The sequence below is a fragment of the Canis lupus genome, chromosome 6 (genome assembly GCF_048164855.1).
Source record: "Canis lupus baileyi chromosome 6, mCanLup2.hap1, whole genome shotgun sequence".
NCBI lineage: Eukaryota > Metazoa > Chordata > Mammalia > Carnivora > Canidae > Canis > Canis lupus.
Genome location: NC_132843.1, coordinates 65,821,512 through 65,838,716, shown reverse-complemented (window position 1 = coordinate 65,838,716; position 17,205 = coordinate 65,821,512). Strand labels below are relative to the sequence as shown.

General features: G+C 44.9%; 1 pseudogene; it reads right to left on the bottom strand.

Moving 5' to 3' along the window:
* Window positions 1–14,298: 14,298 nt before the first annotated feature.
* LOC140636072 (DNA polymerase delta subunit 2 pseudogene) lies at window positions 14,299–16,523 on the bottom strand (annotated as a pseudogene).
* Between the last annotated feature and the right edge of the window lie 682 nt (window positions 16,524–17,205).

Sequence of the window (17,205 nt, the reverse complement as noted above, 5' to 3'; positions counted from 1 at the left end):
AGCAAGGCTGTTATGTTTCCTCTAATACATGTTCCCTTTTTATTCCTCACCAGTAGGAGCCCCACAGCTACCTAGAATAAAAACTGTATTGATAGATGCCCTTGCAGGTAGTGTGTCTATAAGACTAAGTTCCACCAATGGAATGTAAGCAGATGGCCAACCACCATCTTGGATCATGAAGTGACCTTGGCAATGAAAGCCATGCCAGACAGAACAAAGAGACAGAAGGAGCGTGGTATCCATTCTAGCTATAGATGGACAATGTCTAGGCTTCACATAAGAGAAAAATAATCTGGAAACTTACTTAAGTCACCATTATTTATGGTTTTCTGTCACCTGTAGCCAAACAAATTCAACTACTTTAGCCTCCAACATTAAAAGTTAACTTTCCTTCCTTCCTTCCTTCCTTCCTTCCTTCCTTCCTTCCTTCCTTCCTTCCTTCCTTCCTTCCTTCCTTCCTTCCCCTCTTCTCTTTTAGAATCATATTGCATTGAAATAGAAAGGATGCTAATTATTATGTCATCTGAACCCTTTACTTCACAGTGAGGAAACTGAGGACCCCAGAGAGGGGAAATGACTGGGCTAAGCAGGCCTGAACATGCTGCCCTGGATCGCACACTTGGACTCCCACCTGCACCTTTTTTTTTACTATCCAAGGAAGAAGGTATTTGCCTACAGCTGGCCTGTGCAGCATATTAAAGGAATGCTGTAAAGGAAGGAGAGTTTGCTATAACTTTCATCTTAAAGTGATGATTAAGAACCTACTCCATAAAATTAAACCTATGTGTATATTTGAGTACAGTACATATTCATATGCACACATGTTTGTGTGTGTGTGTGTGTGTGTGTGTGTGTGTGTGTGTGTGTATTAAGCACAATGCTCAGTGGAGCAATCACAATCATGGGAGCCAATACCATGACACTATAAATTTTCATCTATTCTGTAAATATTAACTGAATTCCTGTCACCCGGCCATTTAGCACTGAACAAAACAAATGAGCCTCTGATGACCTGGAAGTTGGCATCTACTAGTAACCTATAATTACTTGAATAAATGTCATAATTAAAAATTGTGGTAAATGCTACAAAAGAAAAGTGCAGACGCTATGAGAGAGTGTAGCTAGGAGTCGAATTTAGAAATGGGAGGAGGTTAGAAAGCGATGTTTAACTTGAGACCTAGAGGATAAGAAAGCATTAGCTAGGTGTCCAGCATTCTGGTCAGCAGGAACAGCTGTGGTAAAGTCCTCTGGAGGGACAGAAGATGAGAGAGTCTAGTATACTAAGAATATGGTGAGCAAAGTGGGTGGCCAGAGAGGAAGGCAGCACCACATCAGGCTGAAGGGGCCACATCGAGGACTTTAGACTTCACCTAAGAATAATGGGAAAACAGGTGATTTTTGAGTGCAGAGTGACACAATGTGATTTGTATTGTAGAAGATCCCAAGTACCAGATGTCTGGTGGGGAGGAGCCCCCAACAAATGTAATCAGGTAATCAGACAACACATTCTTTGAAAATCTTTTATGAGTCCAGTTAATATGAAGAATTACTCCCTCCTATTCGCTGGTTGTGAACTAAGCCATAGAAGCATTCATTGTAGATCCCTGGATAAGACTATGAATTCTGCATTCTAACTCCACTGCCAAAATAAGCAAGGCAGGAAGACTTTCTAGAAATATCAGGCCACTATTTGAAGAGGATAGCCCAAGTGCAAATGCAGACAGCATGGTTTTATTATACTAACCAGGAAAAGGAGCTAAACATCAACCACAACAAAACAACAGTAATTATCCTTGGATGAGGCAGGTTCCAAGACTTAATTGGTTGATATCCATTAACTTCGTATGGTGAGTGAATCATACAGTTTCCTGAGAGTTTATTTGTGTCTAATTCATTCCAGTAGCCAATGAAGGAGCCATTTTACTCGGAACTAGACTAGCTTCTTCTAGAAAAGGCAGAGAAGAGTGGTTCTTGCCCCTAAGAAGCTTATAATCTTGAAGGATATAAAGTACAAACCCATGCCCCATTTGTGAAAAATCACATATATACAAGTAGATCTGCATATTGAGAGTCTAAGTTTGCCAATATGACACCTGGCCTCTAAAGATTGGTGAAAGATAACTATGCCATTTTAAAGATGAAGTAGTTAAAAAGAGAATTCTGGAAAGAATTGGCCACACATATACTAAACTTTAGGAAACCGAATTTTATAAAATAAACAGAAAAGAGAGAATACTTCTGTGGTCAATGATTCCAAAAGGCAGGACCCTAAAGGGGCTTGGAAAATTATTTTAAAAATATTCTTTTTTTTAAATATTCTTATTCATATAGTCACAAGTCATCCAATCAAGTGTACACGAGTGCCTAAACATGCTGAAAATAATACATGGAAATTAACAATTTGGCCATTCAGGGCACTCAGACTTTAAAAGGATGAGTGCAAAGGATGAAACAAAAGGACCCAAAAGACCAATGTCAGAAAAAGCAGAAACATGCAAAAAGCCTAAGAACAGCAAAGATTTTTGTTTTAGTTGTGTTTAGAGCAGGAAGAATAAGAAAAGACTAAGCTAACTGCTTGAGGCAGAAGGTGTAATATTACAAACAGTACTAAAGATCTGGAAGCCTATATGGGACCATTAAGAACAAGTTTCATCAAACTCGCCTTTGAGTTTTTTTTAGTGAGATTACCAAACGGGTAATGTAACTTAGCTTGATCTGAGCAAAACATTTTACCAACGCTTTCATTATACTCTTGTCGGCAAAATGAGGAAACCCAAAGTGGCTTCCTAACTCACTGAACAAATAAGCCCAAGAGGCTGAGTAGACTATGTTAGATTGAACACCAGGCAGTCATTGGTGTTGTGTCCTCTTCTATACCTAAATATGAAATTTGGTGTGAAAGTGCACATTATCATACTCACAAATGACCTGCAGCTGGGAGGGATGACTGATATATATAAAATGGTAGACTCAAGTAGAAGAAATTCCTGGTAGGCTGAGTCTAGCAAGGTGGATGCATATCTATGTAAACACCTTTTTTAAAAAAATTATTTGAATTGGTATGAGATGTGAGAAGTCTGACTTTACAGTCTTCACTTGAAAGAACCTGGGAATATTAACTCATAGAACAACAAGGAATGGACAAGAACAGAGCCTTCCAAAGGCCTGCCATCTTTGGCTATTTTCATAGAAACTTGGTGTTCAAATTAAGGAAGAAAGTCTTTTCACTGTTTCTGTGGCATATATTCCATATTTGGAGTAATTTTTTTGAGTCAAAGAAATAATTATAAAAGAATCCTTAACAAATAAAAGGAACTATTGATAGCAAAGGTCAACCATGGTATCTTAGGATCAGAAAACATGGTGAGGGGCCCTTAGGTGGTTCAGTAGATTGGATGCCCCACTCTTGATTTTGGCTTGGGTCATAGTTTCAGAGTCATGGGATCTTGGGATCAAGGGATCAAGCCCAACAATAGGCTCTGCATTCAGCAGAGTGTCTGCTTAGGGTTCTCTCTCTCCCTCTGCCTCTGCCCCTCCCCACTGCTCCACATGCTTGCTGGCTCTCTTGCTCTCTCTTCAAATAAATAAATAAATAAATAAACAAATCTTTAAAAAAAGAAAGAAAACATGGTGAGAATATCATAAAAAATGGTGAAAGAAATGGAAATAGCTTTGAAAAAAGGAGCCTGTAGAAATTTTGATGCTAAGAAAGCTCAGCTCCTTAGAGAGAAGCTTATGTGCCTCTATATCATTCTACTTAGAGTCTTTGTAGTATTTATTGCCATCTGAAATCATCTTGTGTCTTTATTGTCTATTTTCCCTTCATATAATATAAAATTCTCAAAACAAGGGGCCTTACCTGATTGTTCAGTATTTTATCTGCAGCACCTAGAACAGTGCCTGACACATCGTAGATGCCAAGAGAATGGATGGGATGGTTTCTACACAACTTAAAAAGGGCCTCCCTCACCTCAAGTGGGTGGATACACACTGGTCTCTGGGGACTACCTGACAGCAGGGGGATATAAGGAGAGGTCATTCTTTAAAAGGGGTATGAGGATAAAACCCCCAAACATCTCACTCTATGCAGACGGACTTGTAGCTTGAGCCAGAGTGTTCTGCTGACCATTGCTGAGGCTTCAGGCATGTCTGGATATGTCCAGGGAAATGGTGGAAAAGGCTGGATAGAAATAAAATTTATACAAAGACTATAAAAATCCTGCTAGAAAAAAAAAAAATGAAAACCTCAAACTGTGCCCTGGCAAGCTTTCGAACTATCTGGGCATGTCTGGCAATTTGGTGGGGTAGTCAGTCAGAAGTTTACTTGCCAGTGAGCAGGTGGAGAAACTGGATCACTCCTGCTTTGCTGGTGGCCATGTACAATGGTATAGGCACTCTAGAAAACGACTTGGTAATCTCTTATAATACCACCCACGCGATTATAATACAACCTAACAATTGTACCTCTAGGCATTTGTACCCCCCCAAATGAAAACTCCTATTCATACAAAACCCTGTAAAAAAGTAGTTTTAGTCATAGCAGTCAAAAACTAGAAACAACCTAGTTACCCTGCAGCAGGTCCATGGTTACACGGTGGCACAACCATATCATGGACCACTCCTCAGCCATAAAAATGAATGAACTATTGATAAGCAAGACAACTTCCATGAACATGCAAATAATCAGGGAATTATGCTGAGAAAAAAAAAAGTCAATTCCAAAAAGTCTCACATTGTATGATTCGACTTATTTATATATATATATATATATTTTTTTTTTTTTTTTTTTTTTTTTTTTTTGAGAGAGACAGCACATGCACCAGCAGGAGGAGAAGCAGACTCCCCACTGAGCAGGGAGCCCAAAGTGGGGCTTGATCCCAGGACCTGAGCCAAACATAGACACTTAACCAAGTGAGCCACGAGGTACCCCTCAATGTATATAGTATTCTTAAAATGACAAAAATCATAAAAATGCAGAATAGTTTTGTGGTTGCCAGGGATCAGAGATGGAGGTGAATGGGAAAGGAGGTGGAATTAGCTACAAAAGGTCCATCTTGTGGTGACAAACATGGAGACATTCTGCATCTTTGCAGTGTCAATATCAATATCCTGGCTGCGATATTGTGCTACAGTTTTGCTGTAAAACTGTTAGGTAGTACACAGGATCTCTCTATATTATCTCTTACAACTGCACATGAATCTACAATCATCTCAGAATAAAAAATTAATTTAAAAAAGTTTCATTCGCAAGATGGGAATGTGGGAAGGGAGCGAAAAAAATGCGGAGAGGCTGCCTGTGTCTCTGCCTCTCTCTCTCTCTCTGGGTGTGACTATCATGAATAAATAAAAATTTATATTAAAAAAAATGCAGAGAGGCCTCCCAGGAAAGAACTCATCTAGATAAAGAAGGAAACTGGCACTAGGATCCTGACCCTCCAGAATGTAAGATTCAGGAGGGCAGGAATTGCCTCTGTCTTGTTTGCCACTGGACCTCTAGGACCTGCAACTACACAGCCTGACATATCAGAGGGCTCCCCTCCATCCAAATAGGAGCACTTAGATATTGACAAACAATGGGCTATCAAATCTGCTTGATCCCTCAGTTTTGAACTACAAAGGGTTTATCCAAAAATGCACTTCACTTCCTGAATGACTGAGAGCCAGGCTCATAGTAAAGCCCTGCAGTGTAGCTACTAAATGGAGCAGAGTAGAGTTGCTTGGCTGTTCAAAGTACCTCTCCCAAGGTCACCCTGGATACATGAAAACTGACATAGCAATTAAGTTAATTTCTGCATCACACCATAGTCATAGTAACACTGCTTTCGGAGCCTCTGCTGAAGTGTAATTCCACAAAGAGGGAGCCAGTGTCCCCTACTCACCGCTAAATAATATCTTTGACAGCCTGTGGACTTGAAATGGGTATGAACAAAAATTGCCAGGCCCGGGAATTGTAGAAAGAATACAGATCCAGAGAGGCGATGGTAGTGTCGCTGAGTCCCAGGCCATGGCCCAGGGTAGTGTGGCTTCTGTGGGGCCCAACAGACCTGGCACAATTGCCAGGAGGGAAACTTATGTGAATGGCCTTGCTCCTGAACACCTGTGAAGAGCCCCTTAGGGATTCCCAGAACTTATCAAGGAGGAATTTTCAGGAGATTGAACTCCTGCCTACACAGGTAGGGATCAGAATCAAGTAACTTGGATGACAGATTTTTTAAAACATCTGGTTTTTAAAACTTTATGTCTTATTGGTCCTGATTTTCACTAGGGAGCTGGATTTGGGATCAGAAGACCTAACCCCAAGCTTCAGGCTTGTTTTCTTAAACTGGCATAATAATGTCTGCTCTGCCTCCTTTACGAGGCTGCTAGTGTGAGAATTAGATGACCTGATGTACTATTTATGAGAAAGGTTTTAAAATCATCGAGTACTGTATGCATGTAATTTGTGGTATTTTTTTCAGAGCACTTCATCATCTCTACTGTAACTTCCTTCCTTTTATCTCATCTTCTAGAAGCTGCACTATTCCCAAGCCCCCCTTTTGTGCTCCCTATGAAATACCATGGTATTTCAGGTTCTGTGGGAGCACAGCTATGGTGGTCTTTATTTCTCTGACAGCATCTACGGGTTATCCTGGAGCCAGGATCTCCTGTGATTCCCTGCACCCCTGCCTAGCACTCTGCTGAGGGTGGTCATGAGCAGCTGGACCAAATGCAGAGGGAGAGGAGCCAATTGCCCAGGGGCTAAGAATTAGAAAATGTGCTCCAGAATTAGGTTTTACAAGACCCATAACCTGGAAATTAAGGAGTGGTAGTGAATCCTGGAAATGAGGAGCTGCGAGCCAAGAAGTCAGAGGCCCTACATCTGCCTGCTACTCCCCCGCTCCCCAACAGAACCCAGCTTACACTTCTTCCAGGGCTGAAAAAGCTGGTATGGCTTATGCTTCCTGCTCCAACATCCAGCCAAGAGAATAGAGCCAGCTCCTCACTCATATTTGAGGCAAGCAGGGGCTCTAGTATGGTGCTGCTTCATTCATTCACTCATTCATGCGATGAGCATCTGCCATGTGCTAAGTGGCAGGCATACAGACCTGACTAAGGCAAGGTTTCCGACCTGGAGACCCTCTCAGCAAGCAGGTGTTGCTGCATGGAAGTCTCAGGAGAAACAAGGAAGGAGAGAGCCATGCTGAAGATGAGTGCACACACCTGCTCCAGGCCGCTGGCACCTTCAGCTCAGCGAGCTCTTCAGGCTGCCCGCAGGAATCAGTCCCATGAAGGTATCCGCAAGTTTCAAGACCTGCCATGACTCGGCGGGACACAAAAACAGATTGGACCCTTTGCAAACATGCAGCCTGGGGACCCCTAAATGATGGTTACTGGAGAAACAGGCCACCAGACCTTTGAGGCAGGGTCCCCCAACATGTCAAGGAATAAGAAGTCATGATGACCTCTTGCTAAGGTGGCAAGCAGATGCCATCTTGGGCTTCCAAGCCAGAGGCAGAGTTAGACATTTTCTTTCCCAGGCTTCTACAGCCCTGAGCCCCCAGTTCTTCTCAGTGTTTCTCATGCTACCAAACAGCCATCCTCAGTCCACTGTGAGCTCCTCAGGGGAAGGAACAGGAGGGTGTAATGAGTACAGTGAGTAGGCCCCTGGCATCTGGTGGCAGAACGATCTCAGTTTCCATCTTGATTAGGCCTCTTACAGACTGTGTGGTTTTGCTGAGAGGATGGAATTACATAACACCTGCAAAAACCTGAACTTACGGTGTTACCAATATGTGATGGTTGCTATTACTTTAAATTTTGCATATAAGTAATAAGAATTGCATCCATTGGGATTCCAGGTAGGAAACAGAAACTGCTGTATTTATATTAAGTAGGAACGTATTTAACCAAGGAATCAGATGTTTAGAAAGTTAGTAGAGTAGCTGAAGGAGCAGGCTCCTGACCAGGACTCCAGAAATGGCTCCCAGACAAGATGAAAATGACCCTCTGGGAGAGTGAGCATCTCTGGGAACCTCTGGAGCTCTGCTGGAACCGAGAAGCTGGGGCTACCCCTACCTCTCAGTACTCAAGAGGCTAAAAACGGAATCTAGAGCACCATTGCACAGAAAATTCACATTTCCACAACTTCGCTTCCCAGAAAAAAAAAGAGCTAAAATGGGAACAGGTTCTGCCTTTTATTTCTTCTCCTGAGTTCATTGACTTGGTGCAGGACAGTCTGCATCTGGAATTCAAAATGCAAAAATGACTGGAAAATGTGTGCTCAGCTTTCAGACCTCCTCGCCTAGGAGCCTAGCGTGAAGGCTGAGTGAGCCAGTCCACACAGCAACTAACGTGTACGGACTGTCACCTTCTAGGTACTCTGCTGTGTACTTCCCACCAGCCAGCCCCAGAGCAATCCAGGGGGACAAGTACTCGTTTCACAAACGAGGCAGCAGAGCCTAAAGGAAGTTGGTTGTCCTGGGTCACAGAGTAAGGGGTGAAGGTGGGAAGTGAACAGGTTCTATCTGATTCAGAGCCCATGCTCTTAACCACTCTATTAGACTACTCATCATCCTATCTTGCATGCCTAACCTAGTGCCTGGCCACACCTACTACAGTACACGTTTGAGGAGTTAGTTCATCGTGGGTTTAAACAGAAAATTAGACCCAAAATGCTGTGGCCTAAGCATCTTCACCTTCTGGGTATGACCCAGGTCAGAATGGCAGGAAGCTGACCATGAGGGACACGGAGGAGATGTGCCCACTGGTGTGGGGTGAGGTGGAGCTGTGTGTGCAAGTCCAACAAGGAACTGGGGCCAGAAATTGGGGAAAGGCTATTTGGTGGATTGGGTGTATGTCACCCCTTCCTGCTTCTGGAAGAGGATCACAAGATGTTGATCAATGGACAGGGCTAATGAGAATGATATACTGATTCACCCAAGAGATGTTTTCTCTCCCTCCCCCCCCCCCTTTTTTTAACAGAGAATGAAAATACGGTCTTAGAGAAAAAACACACCTCCGTGAATTCAAGCAGTCTGGGGCCTGTGATAGTGGCTTCCTGAGTGTCCTGTCTCTGCTGATAACCGCAGACACTCATCCTCTGCAGAAGCAGTTGGCCTGCCACACAGCCAGGCATGGTGACTATGCAGGCTTTCAAACACCTACCACGGGAAGAGCTTTCCCCACTCTCCCTACACAGCAAGCGCAGTCCTCCGGGGCACCTGGGAACTCTGTTTTCTGGCACAAATGCTAAGGCCTGAGAGAGGGCACCAGGACCCAGATCTACGAGGCTGCAGCCACCACACAAGGGTGAACACACACACACACAGCACCCACACACACGGAGGCCCACTCCATACACACATATACAGACACAAACATGCACACCATAAATACGTGTACATATACACACAAATGTATACTCACACACTCACACCTACACAAGCAAACATAAACACCACAAATATACACCATGTAAACATATAAATGTACACCAAAAACATACAGGGACACATACCACGCACACACAACATATATACTGTACACACAGAAACACAAATACACATACCACAAATATATACACCTCCATATACCCATATCTACATACTGTATCACACTCTTAAACACTCACCATACATAAACATACACACAGAGTACACACACACACACACACACCACACACCTATTCACAACATATACATATATACCACCCACACACACACATACACGGGGCGCACATACACCACATACATATGTGTGTGAATATACTCTACTTCTCAAAAAGTGTCTCGCTGTGGTAGAGCTATGTTATAAAAGGTTTAAAATAAATATTATGTGGGCTACGGGTATAAGAGGTATGTGTACAAAACAGTATCAGAAGTGGAAAAAGCAGGAAAAATGGTGTATACAAAAGGATAAAGTCTGTTGAAACACATGCACAATATTTATAGAAACAGGAAGATAATGCCAGCAACACAAATAACAGATGATTAATAACCTTTGGATCATTTTCTGTGAATGTATTTAGTTGAACCGTCCATTTTTTCCAGTGACTGCTCGTTAGCCCTGACACACTCACCGTGTGGCCCCTGACTTATTTCCACAGGGTGGCACCTGCTAGGCGTCTAGTTCACCCCCTTGCCTTCTGCATCCGCCCACTGAAGTAACAGGGCTGCAGAGCCCCCTGACCCAACAAATGTGACTGATGCTAGGGCTTTCCACCCCCAACACTTGTCTCCCAACCCCCCTCCCTGCCCAAATCAGGAAACCCCCACAGTTCTTGCCAGGAGGATTACAGGGAAGTGCAGGGATTTGGTGCTTTGACCTCAGTTGAGACGCCAGCTTCCCTGATTTCTCCCAGAGCTGCCAGTTTACCTCTGTGTGCCTAGGGGGCGCTCAGGCCCAGGAATTGAAAATGTCAGACGATTTCCCCACCCCACTCCCGCCCTGGATATTTGTAAAACCCAGTCGGGAAGGGCAGGCAATCAAAGTCAAGGAGGGAAACCGAGTGGGGAAAAATTAGAGAGGAAGACAAACCAGGAGAGACTCCTGATTCTGGGAAACAAACAAAGGGTTGCAGAAGGGGAAGTGGGTGGGAGGATGGGGTGACTGGGTGATGGGCACTAAGGAGGGAGGGTACTGGATGGGATGAGCATTGGGTGTTATACTACATGTTGGCAAATTGAATTTAAATTAAAAAATATTTTTAAAAAACCCCACAAAGTCAAGTGACGGGCAGATGAAAATGATGGTTGGGGATTGTTGAGGAGAAAGAGAGAGTGGGCCAATTGGGAATGTACCGCCAACACCCAATGAAATTCAAATCTAAAAGGAATCCTACAGTCTATCAGATAGACTGTCTTCATTTCCCAGATGCAGACCCCAAGGCCAGAAGAATGAAGTAATATATTCAAAGGCAGAACTAATTAGAAGCAAGTCTGTCCTTGCCCCTGGAGAAGTCTCTGGTGGGGCAGTGGCTACCATGCTCCTTCTGTTCCTCAGTATTGTTTCACTGACTCAGTGTATGGACCGAGATATTATTCTGGATATGAGATTTTATTAGAGCAGCCAATCAATTAAGTGTACCTTATTTAAGACTTTCCATTTTATTAGATGAATATAGAAGAATATAAAAAGCACAAATCAGTTGTTTAATACCAGCATGCCCTGTTTTAATACAGTTAAAAATCCAAACAGCCAAATTCAAAAAGAAACTAAAGTATGATTGCTTTATTACAAACTGTACCATTCAGTAGTCTTTTTTTTTTTTTTCTGGAGGAAGTTCCCACTACATTTTTCTTTTTCTTTTTTTTTTTTTTAAAGATCTTATTTATTTTATTCATGAGAGACACACACACACAGAGAGAGAGAGAGAGAGAGGCAGAGACACAGGCAGAGGGAGAAGCAGGCTCCATGCAGGGAGCCCGACGTGGGACTCGATCCTGGGTCTCCAGGATCACACCCTGGGCTGAAGGCAGCGTTAAACCGCTGAGCTACCCAGGGATCCCCCCCACTACATTTTTCAACACTAAAGTTTTCAGGGAAGAAAAGGGTGCAAGTCAAGAAAAATGATGATGAATTATACATAGTTTTGGCATCCTGTTAACTCACAAGTGTGTGTTTTTACTTTGTTTATAAAACAGTAAAAGACAGGGAAGATATATGGATTAGCAATGGGAGCCAGAGGTTTGGGCCTGCGTTTGCCACTAATCCCAAGGCCTTACTGAGTCTCTCAACCTTTGGAGCTTCAAGTTCCTTCTACAAAATAACAGGCTGGGACCAGATGACCTCCACGAGTTCTTCTAAGGTCACAAAGCAGAGTGGGAGCATGGTCAGACATAAGAGTCACACCAAGTAGAGCCCATTCATCTCCATCTTTAACTTTCTGAGCTGGTCACTGAGCTTCTCTGGGCTGCAGTTCATGGAGTATAAAATGTGTACTATCCTCTGCCATGTGGAGCTACTTGACTGTTAAATGAGATAATGCACACAAATGCCTAGATGCTGCCTGCCACACCAGAGGTGCTCAGTAATTCTCGCTGTATCCCCACTTTCACCTTTGCCATTCTGTCATTGGATAATCGTATTAATTTTATTAAAAAAAAACTTATGGCACCCATTTGGCTTAGGATAATGTCTTGGGGATGCAGTAGGGAAGGATTTGACCATTTGCTCCCACACAATGCCTTTCGCTATCAATGTAAGAGAGACAGAAGCCAGGATGGGTGGAAGGGGCCCTGCACCCACTTCCCCACCACAGCTGGCACCTTTTTGGAACAGATTTTTTGCTGCACTGTGGTTTGGCTCCATTTTGTTTTGCTCTTCGTTGAGTTTGGCTCATTTGCTCTTTATGGATGGCTTCTTTTTTTTTTTTTTTTTTTTTTGAGATTCACTTTTTCACCTGCCTTTCCCTTCACTCGTGCTATTATTTCCTGCTTAGATCATTTCCCCAACCTCCCCTCCCCTTCATCTGGCTAATCCTTCAGGGCTCAGCTTTCCTCATGGAAATTTTTCTGACCCATCACCACCCGTGCTATTTGCTTTCATAGCACCCTGTTCTCCTTCCTGACGCTTGCCACAATTACAGTTACATAATTTATTTTGTCCTATTAGTCTGTCTCCTTTACCAGGCTACAAGCTCCAAAAAAGAAGCAACCTTTTCTATTTTGTTCCCTGATGTCTCCCTAATGCTGCAGTGCTTAGCACATAGAAGAGGTTCCATGAATATGTGTTGAATAAATGGATGAATAAGTGTATGAACTAACCAGCCCATTACGAGAAATGCTGTCCCTTTTGTCATTCCATATATAGTTTCATCTTCACTTTTTCCCTTTGCAGGATTTCTCCACAGCTCCTGCTATTCTCAGAAAAGGAATTGATTTACTAATACCACAAAACATCTGACCAGGAAGTCTCTGATAGATTCTAGAAAAATTTAATCTTGTTAAAACTGTGGCTTCTACGTATTCACAATACCCTCTGGGCCCTCCAGGAAGGCATTGAAATCTACTTTGGGATACCCATATGATTATCAAGAGAAGCAGAAAGGCTAAGTGATCTTATGGATGACAGAGCCCATTTTGGATTCCACTTTGACTTCCAATTTTTCCAGCCCAACCATTCACTACTAAAAATTCTGGGTTCACTACCTTGGGGCCCCCTTTTGCCTCTAGAATTTCCTACCCTCAATGGCCCTCCAGATAATCAAATGAGCAGATGAGCCTATAGGAGCTCCTTAAAAGAAAGGTGTGTTTACATTGAATGGATGTTTTCTTCAGGAAAGCAACTCAAGGAGAGAGCAGACAGTGGGGGCAGAAGAGTGGATTTCTCATGAGCTGTGGCTCACACCACTGTCCTTTCCTCTTCATGTTCTTTTTCTTGTAAATGGACAGCAGCATGTAGGCTTCTCTGCTAAATGATAAGTACTTTTCCTCTTCCAGCCCAGTCTGACTAAAGATTGGGTTGAACAACCACAGGCAGCTATGGGGGAAATATTTTCCACAATAGTTTTCTGGAGCTCTGCTTTGTTTGGGTCAACCTTCAGGCTTCCTGACAATATAGCTTTGTTTTCATTTCCTCCTGGTACCTGATCCAGCTCTACATGATTGTACTGAGCAGTAGTGAGTGCTTGTTCTCCAACTCCCAGAGGTGAATTGTCATTATGAAGGAAACAATAGCCCAAGTTTAGTTAAGTGTGGAGGGTATATATTCAAGGATGCTGTGTTTAAATTTCCCTGCTTCCATGAATAGTCTTCAAGATGAATAGCTTTAAGATTCCTGGGATTTCTGTTTCTTTTTTTTTTTTTTTTTTTCTTTAAATAGCACATCAGGATCCCCCATTTCAGCTCAGACCTGTCCGGGTATGTGTGATGGAAACGTGGGCAAGAGTCACTTTGGAAGGGATTTATGTGGCAGGAGTGGGGGTGGGTATCTCGGACACCAGGACATCTGGAGCCCAGGGAGAGATACACAGCAAGCTCAAGCGAGCTGCAGTTCTCCAAGCTGGAAGAGATGTAGGAAGTGGAAGAGATGTAGAAAGCATAATTCTGATGTCAGAGAAGCAAATGGTAACTCTTCTTGCTTATCTCCTCGTGTCTTTGGAGCTGAGAGCTGACAAAGGCAGGAGAATGTGGGAGATGAGGGGCAGGTAGTTGTGGACCAGCTGCGCCTCCCGGTGCAGGCAGGATGGGGAGAGGAAGCTCTGAAGCTCCATCGTTGGGGTGGCGGGGTGGCGCTTTCCTGTTCCACGATGTAGGGTCCCAGCTGCTCCATAGTCAGGCCCGGGGCTCTGCGTGGGCCCTCACACAGGACCAGAGCACCTCATTCTCTTCCTGTTGGCCCGTTGGAGGGACCCCGCGTGCTGCCATCCAAAGCATTCAGCTCCTTCCCGAATATGGGAAGGTCAGCAGCCTTGTCCGTGGCGCCTGAAGCCATCCACTCGGCCACATGGGCCAGATGGCGAAGCTCGTGGAAGCTGTTGTAGATGTTCCCAATGAGCTCCGGCTAACAGCTGAGTCTGGATGTCAGCTGGGAGGAAGCCCTTGTCCAGAGGAGCCAGCTTACTGGGCATGAATTCGTGTCCAGCACACTGAGCCGATTCCCTTAAGTTGTTCTGCACATCGGGGCCACCCGTGGAGAACAGGGGTGCCGGGCCACCAGGTCAATGAAGTGCCTCGACGAACTCCTGGTGGGCTCCCAGCACTCTGTCCGGGGGACGGCCAGCGTCCTGCATTAGGGGAACGTCTGCAGCAGCATCTCATGGGAAACCACGAAGTCCTCGTACCGTCTGTACACAGAGCCCTTGAAGTGCTGCCTGGAAACCTGGTATTCCACTGCTCCAGGAAGGGGCCCTTCTCGGGAACGAGCTCCACCTGCACGGTGCCCCGGCCCGCAGCTCCTGCAGGGCATGTGACGGCAACAGCGGGCTCCCCTGCGGCATCGGCATTCGACTGGGGTGTGGGTCCCTCCACTCTCTGACCTGGGGTGTTGGCAGTCCACGTCCTCAGTCTCCACCTCAGCTGCCACGTGGACTGGTGCCACACTGCCTCTCCCCAACCCACCTGTTTTTTCCACAGATTTTTATTGTACAGCAAATGCTGCTGCAGTGTCAATGTTGCAGGCAACAGATGGCCCAGATCTCTGTGAGTTGGGGGCCCAGACGCAGGCCCCCCAGGTCCTTCTCTGTCACAAAGCCTGAGAAACGGGTGGGCAGGGAGATTGGGCTATGCAGACTTAGGCAGGCTGTCTGTGTGGTGCTGAAGTCTGGAACAGCCACCAACAACAGCCTCTGGTCCTCTGGGCCTGGAAAGATTTTAGAGCCAAAGCCAGGGGTGTTCCCACAAAAGTAGATGTGAGGATACCCTGGAAAGATGAATGGACTGGTCTTGTAGAAGGGGTAGCCACCTAATTTCAGGGCTGTGGGGCTGATGTGACCACTATGCAGGGTCCCCTCTAGGATTTCCAAGTGATCCTCCGTGCTGCTGGGCTGGAAAATGTCACTTGCATTCTGCCCTGAGTCCCTAGGAATTGGATTCCATCGATGATGGCTTGGTAGGGATTGGTGACCAGCTAGAGGGTGGAGTAGGCAGTGGCCAGGGGGAACATGCAGGGGGGCAGGGGTTGCTGGGGGAGAGTGTGCTTGGTTGGGTCAAATTTGCCTGGCACCATGACCATGGGTATCAAGGTGCCCAGCTGCAGGAGGATCTCATCCAGCATTTTGACAGCCTCCATGCTGGATGCCTGGGTTTTCTTGGTTAAGGTCTTGGCCATATTGATGGTATCTCTACTCTGGGTGTTGTGCTTAGGAGGTTCCTGGCAAGGATGACCTAGAACATGTGGGCAGCACTGCACTGTCCCCGTCTCCCTGCTGCCCTGTCACCATGTCCACCAGCAGCTGGGTTCCCAGCAGGCTCTCACCCCTGCCTCCATCCAGGCCCAAACCAGACACCAGTAGCATAAACCTGTCTGTGTCAGGATGAGATGCAAGGTTCTGAGGAGCAAGTTCTGCAAAGCAGTGGTCCTCCACCAGAAACTTCCCACTGTCTCTCACAGAGTGGAGCACAGCCAGGACTGACCCTGGGACCAGCTTTGACAGGTCAGTGGTGCCTTCCAGTTTGATACACTGCAATTCACCCTCTAAAACCAGTTCATCATCTGGGTGGATATATTTGTTCCAAGGAAGCTAGGAGAGCAGGTTGTGCCCTTTGCTGATCTCCTAGAGGATGGACACCTGGAGCGGCACGGCCTTGAAGAGCCCCCACCACAGGGTACTTCTTCCCAGGCTGCAGCTCACATGGTTTCTTTATTTGGACTCCACCACCCCAGTGTCACTGGGCCAGGCTTACCAGGAAGGGCCTCACCTGGAGAAGATGGGTGGCATAATTGGGGGCATGCCACCAGCCAAAGCCACACACCCCCAGCAGGAAGGGCTGGGAGGACTTGGTGTAAGTCAACACAGGCACATGGGCAAAAGTAACATTGTTGATTGATGGTGGGGAGAGTAGAGTGTGGGCCTTTTGGGCAGCCTGCTCAGGAAACATGACCATGCTTAATGTGTCCAGACCAGCGTACTCAGGCCAAGGAGGAGGCAGTCACAAATGTAGCATTTACTACAAAAAGGTAATGCCTCAGCTGTGGCTTGGTGAGATTAGAAAGGAGAAAGGGTAGCATTATAGAAACAACATTAGCTGGATCTCATGGTGTTCAGTGTGTTTACGTAACTGTACCTATGCCTTTGTGGTCAGATGCTTTTCCTATTCAACACTAGATTGACCCACAGAGTTGAAATCCAGCCACCAGGACAATATGAAATAAATTTTTTGCATCACTGAGTTGTTGTGGGGTTTGTGTGTGTGTGTGTGCGTGTGTGCGCTTTTTTTAACCAAAATTTTCTTTGCTGCTGTTTCATCTCATATACCTTTAATTTGTCCTAAGCAAATGTATGACAAGGTTTTTATTTTTTTTTATATTTCTTCATGAAATCTGACCCTCCCTTAGTCTATCCAAAGTGAAACAGCCCAACTCCTTTATCCACTGGCTTTTAGGAAGCTAGAATGAAGATAATCTTTTGTTATGGAATGTTCTAGTAGTTCACAAGAGAACTCAACTTTCCATACTTCATAGCATTCATTTTCAGTTATTCACCTTTATTATAGTACAGCCTGCTAACTTTAGTCCTTAGGCCACCTGAGCCCATTTCAGGATCATACAGATACCCCCAATCCCTCT